A 5,468-nucleotide genomic window follows, 5' to 3' on the forward strand; every position below is an offset into this window, starting at 1 on the left:
TGACCCCGTTTTGGGTGACTGGATGCCGCAGCAGCCCACGTCAGGGGCTCCGGTGAGACGCTAAGCGTGATGTCACTCAAAGACCTGCTCGAGGGCGGGTCAGTGGACAATTAGCCGAGATCGTGTGGGAAAGGGGCGGGGCGCGGAGTTGCCGGGCTGGCCTGAAAGTGGTCCAGGGATTTCCAGGCGAGGGAGGCCTGTCTTGCTCTTCAAGACAAGCCACTGGGACCTTCTGCCATGGAGATGCAATGAGGGGGAAGCCTTCAGGAAGAGGTAGAATTGTAGCCCACCTAAAGGTAAAGGGACCCCTGACTATTAGGTCCAGTCGTGACCGACTCTGGGGTTGTGGTGCTCATCTCGCTTTATTGGCCGAGGGAGCCGGCGTACAGCTTCCAGGTCATGTGGCCAGCATGACTAAGCCGCTTCTGGCGAACCAGAGCAGCACACGGAAATGGCATTTACCTTCCGGCCGGAGTGGTACCTATTTATCTACTTGTGCTGGCGTGCTTTCAAACTGCTAGGTTGGCAGGAGCAGGGACCGAGCAATGGGAGCTCACCCCATCGTGGAGATTCGAACCACCAACCTTCTGATCGGCAAGTCCTAGGCTCTGTGGTTTAACCCACAGCGCCACCCACGTCCCGCCTAGATGAACTCAAAAGGTTAAAAAGTGTGCTCAGCTCCAGCCGTGCAAGGCAGAGACAGTTTTGCACCTGAAACATGGGAGCCAACTCCTGGGGGGCAAGGTGCCTTTGCCTCTCCTATAAAATATTCGAGGGGGCTGAGCTCCCGCCCAATTGATGTGTCACATAGTTGATTCAAATAGTGAGTGTGCCATGTTTTGTTATAGATTATGTAGGGTGGGGCTTACCTGCCCCTGCCCCCCCCCAAATATTTTATTCAAGTTGAGACACCTCTGACCTGAAATAAATAAACTGGAAGGAGTGGAGATCCACCTAGAAATAAAGGCAGGAAATCCTTGTTGGTAGTTAGGACCAACATGCCACCATCCAGCCCACATGGTTCACACCTTGGTGCTGATTAGGCCACAGAAAAGTGGCAGCCAGGTGTGACACAGGTAACATTTGATGTATGTTTACGTCACGTCACACCACTTTGAGGTAAGCTGGTGCCACTGAGCATGTTTTGGTTGTGACATAGGAAGCCAGGTTGATGCCAATGAAAACTCCCATTGCTAATCATCCTTGCACTTGAATACAAAAGAAATATTTCAGTGGTCCAGTTGAGGTGTACTAGAGAAACAAGAAGGGGACGACAGAGGATGAGATGGTTGGATAGTGTTCTTGAAACTATGAACATGAGTTTGACCAAGCTGCAGGAGGCAGTGGAAGACAGGAGTGCCTGCCGTGCTCTGATCCATGGGGTCACGAAGAGTCGGACACGACTAAATGACTAAACAACAAGAGAAACAACAGTGGTAGAGTGTAGCATCATATCAGCTGAGGTCATTTCTTTTATCATCTTGAGATACTCAGTGGCACTTTGCCATATCATATAAATAAAAGTCTAGCAATAACTAGGATAACCTGGTCATGAGTAACCTTATTCTCATTTCGTAAGTTTATTGTGCCATGACAATCACATTATAATATACCTAATACAAACATAATAACAACATAACAAACATCAACAATATAAAAGAAAAACAGAAGTGCCATCAGCAAACTCAACTTCTGATTAAGCCTCAGAATCTCCAGAACAATTTCCATCAATATTATCTAGTTCACTGTTTCTAATCTTGTTTTGCTACAGTAACCTGTAGCCAAAACTGTTGTGTTTGTGTTTCAGTGATGTCTGCTTGGGCTGACATGCAACCTTGCATACTCCTACACCATCAGAATTTAAAGATTATTTCACTTTACTCTGGTCTGATCCAACCAGGCTCTTCTTATGATCTGATATACTGATTTTGTATCTGCTCTTAAAAATTTATTGCAGTTTTTATGTTCAGGAAAATATAACAGAAACGATAGATCTTAAGATGATTACAATTTCAGTTTGGGCTGTTAAATTATCAGAAAGTAAATAAGCACTTAAACTTTATGACTGTGCTCTGACTGCATTTGTTTGATTTGTGGGAACATAACATTTTTGCAACCTTGACAAATGTGGGTTTGACCGAGGCTAGAATCAGTCTCCATACAGACATTAGATTCAAAGTGAATTACTTACATGGAAGGTAGATAAGAATTTACTTTGCATTAGATTATCTCTAACTAGTAAGTTTGCAACTGATCTTATTAAGAATACACACACACACACACACACACTTTATTTATTGGGTAAAACTCTTATCCTGACATACATTAAAATGCTTCCCACCCCCACCCCCCAAAAAAGCCCACTTGCATGTATTGCTTAAGACTTTAGATGTTTAAAGTAAAAACCTTCTTGTGAATTTCAGGTGGCAAAGAAGAGGGAGTTGTTATTGTACGGATTTAAATGTTATGCTTAGGACCACTTCACAGATTACAACAAAATGGGGCCTACTGTCTATACTGCAGGTTAGCTGCACCATGAAGAATATTTGAAAAGCATTCATATGAAAGTCTTTCATAAATACATGCTACAAGTCTGTGGTTTCCATGAATATGTTTACTATAAATTTGTGGGCACACACATATTCTTAAAACTAGTGGGGAGGACCTGTGGCCCTCTAGATGAGGCTGGGCATCATCCCTGACTATTGCCCAAGCTGGCTCTGATTGAGGCGAGTTATAGTCCAACAACATCTGGAGGGTCATTGGCTTTCCATCTCGCCACATTACAAAAATAGACTGAGAAGAAATGTGACAACCCATCCTTGATGATAAGAAGCAATGATGATCAGTCCAAAGCCCAAATACTGAGACCTTCTGACAAACACTTGACTTTAGATGGAGATGGACTGGATGAGCTCACAACCACTTCTTCAGAGGATTTGGTTTTGCCGCCAGAATGATTTTGTTTTTTCCTAAGCTATTCTCAGCCGATTTCTTTTTCCCTACTGGTGGCAATGGTGGCCTAAGAGAATAACATGAAATATAGCATTGTGGGTAACCAGCACATTTTTCTGCAATCGTGGTTTAGCATAATTATATGACTGGGAAGGACCACACTGCTGTCACACTCTTTCACAAATGAATTCCAGGGGGATTTTGTAAGTGAGGATGTTCAGATAGAAAGGGCAGATGCCCTTCATTGCTCTGTGGTTCTACAGAAGGACGATTAATCAGACCACTTTCCTGCTTCATCAGCTTACATCATATAGATGAACTGCAATCAGAAAAAAATGCCCTAGCCAAACTGGTGACAAGAATGCAGTCAGACCCTATGGTGAACTGATGCTGACAATCTGCCTATCCTTCTGTAAGGCAACCAATAATAGCCAGTGTCACTTAACATTGTAAGAAGACACTATTTTATACAGGTCTCAAGACTTCTCTCACAGATTATGGATTTGTTCTTTCACTTACCCATGCAAGGACAGCACACCTCACTCACTAGCAACTTCAGAAAAGGACAACCAAAATTATAAAGTGGGTGGAGGAAAACTTGCAGTATTGGGGACTTTTTCATTTAGAGTAAAGATGAGTTATATGTGACATGATAGGCATTTATAAAATTATGCATGACATGGAGAAAATGGACAGAAAAAAGTTTTTCTCCGTCCTCCATAACACTCAAATTCATGAACATCCAATGAAGCTGAATCTCAGAAGATTTTCATTTTATTTATAAAAATATTTATATCCTGATGTATCATAAAAAATACATCACAGTGGTTTACATTAATGTAAAAAAATTAAAACGAAACAATAACACCATAAAAAGGGGGGAACAAGTTAAAAGCAAAATGAAAATAAAAATATGTACTTCTTCATACAACACATAGTAAAATTATGGAATTCACCATTGTTCACAGACTAGGGGAATTGGAGTCCAACAATATCTGGATGGCCACAGGTTCCTCATCCCTGATGGATTCATGTGAGCATGGAGGGACGAAGCAGGATCTTGATGGAAGGCTCTGCCTCCAATCAATGTATCTTAAGTAAATTGTGTGAACAGACTAAGTGCATGCAAACTCGATGTGTGCAGACTGTGCAGATTTATTGCAGCCCCTGTATCTTAAGATCCATACAGTCTTAAGTGCATAAATGCACACAATCTGGATGTGTGTAGGTCAGAGTCAGGGCACAACACCATGGCTCACTTCGCCACCAGTTCCTTGACCTATAAAGACTCAATTGGCTTTTGTGTGTGACGATGGGGACTGTTAACTATTGGTGCTGGCCCAAGACATTTCACTACCTGAATAGGCCCCCAAAAGTTCCCTTCCACACACATAATTTCTACGGTCAATGTTTTTTAAAGTCTTGCTGCATCCTTAAGGCATCATTTCTGACCATCATATAGCCCATCCCTTTGAACCAGGTTGCTTCACCCCGCTGCACAGTGGGTCAGACCCATTGCCTGTTTCCAACACCCAGGAAGACTGTGCTACGGTTGCACTAAGGTATTGCAGAATGAGGCAGCAGCTTATGGATCCCACTTGGACACCTCTAGGAGAGAAGGTAGCCTATGAGTAGCACACCTTATGAGTAGCACAGTTCTTTTTCAATAATCTAGGAAACCCTCAATGCATAGAATAGCTTGAAAGTCTGTGGCAACAAAATCTCAGATAAGGATCCTTGGCAACCAGGAAAACAGGCCATTACTTCTCCTGGAATCTTGTATTCATAGAACTGCCCTCTTTCAAGCAGCCATGGCTTCTTCAAGGCAATGTACCTCATGGCCCTGTTAGGACAGTGGGGTAGGCTTAGAACAAGACCTAATTCAAGCAATCTTTCTGAACTAGGAGACAGTAATACACAAGCACCCCCCACATCTCATTCTGTGCTACAAGGAATAGGATGTTCCACCCCAAATATTTTTCCATATATATTGCAGCTTCTTTTCCATACTCATGAAGAAAGGCAGGGAAGGATTTTTGCTCCATTGATTGGCATGGATTTTTTTGGGGGGGGGATGGTATAATCAGGAACCCTTGCCCCCAAGGAGGAGACTGTGTTCCCATTCAAGGATTTCATGTACCCAGTGCCTGGAACTCTGGCACCCAAGGCATCTTACCATACTGGCTATTGGATTCAACATCTATTGCCCAGCTCCTTGCCTATTTGCTAGCATGCTATTCACATTCCTTTTGAATGTCCCTCAAAGTCTCATTTAAATCCTCACAACCAGCAGATTGCATTTAACAAAATGATGGGAAATGCCATGTGAATATTGCTCAATTTCAGTAATTGTATGCAGTTCTGAATAAAAAAATTGCAATGGCCAGTGAGCCAAAAATGCAAGCATATATTATGTATGATCATTAGTAGCTCCTTAGTATTGCCCAGCAGCAGTTTGGCTAGACTTGTTAAGTTTTTATTAATATTTTAAAGTTTATGGAAAAAATATTTTA

This window comes from Podarcis tiliguerta, assembly GCF_965153285.1.
Source record: "Podarcis tiliguerta genome assembly, chromosome: 7".
NCBI lineage: Eukaryota > Metazoa > Chordata > Lepidosauria > Squamata > Lacertidae > Podarcis > Podarcis tiliguerta.